Here is a 696-nt window from a genome sequence, read left to right on the forward strand (position 1 = left end):
CTCACCTGGGAATCTAAAGGCTCTATCACCAAACTGAAAGCAGTAGGTGAGGCTCATGTTTGGTCCAATTTCCTCCAAATAAAATGTTTACTGCATCTCTAATCTATACAAATGTATCTAATTCTTTCCCAGCAGATTTCAAGCATATATGTAAAAAACAAGATTACAGGACTTCATCAGCATGCGAAACCCAAGCACTTATTTAGATTAACTGATTTTTTTAAAATTTTATCTTATTTTTAAACTTTACAATATTGTATTAGTTTTGCCAAATATCGAAATGGATCTGCCACAGGTATACATGTGTTCCCCATCCTGAACCCTCCTCCCTCCTCCCTCCCCACACCATCCCTCTGGGTCGTCCCAGTGTACCAGCCCCAAGCATCCAGTATCGTGCATCGAACCTGGACTGGCAACTCGTTTCATACATGATATTATACATGTTTCAATGCCATTCTCCCAAATCTTCCCACCCTCTCCCTCTCCCACAGAGTCCAAAAGACTGTTCTATACATCAGTGTCTCTTTTGCTGTCTTGTACACAGAGTTATTGTTACCATCTTTCTAAATTCCATATATATGCGTTAGTATACTGTATTGGTGTTTTTCTTTCTGGTTTACTTCACTCTGTATAATAGGCTCCAGTTTCATCCACCTCATTAGAACTGATTCAAATGTATTCTTTTTAATGGCTGAG

The sequence above is a fragment of the Bison bison genome, unplaced genomic scaffold, assembly GCF_000754665.1.
Source record: "Bison bison bison isolate TAMUID 2011002044 unplaced genomic scaffold, Bison_UMD1.0 scf7180017856355, whole genome shotgun sequence".
NCBI lineage: Eukaryota > Metazoa > Chordata > Mammalia > Artiodactyla > Bovidae > Bison > Bison bison.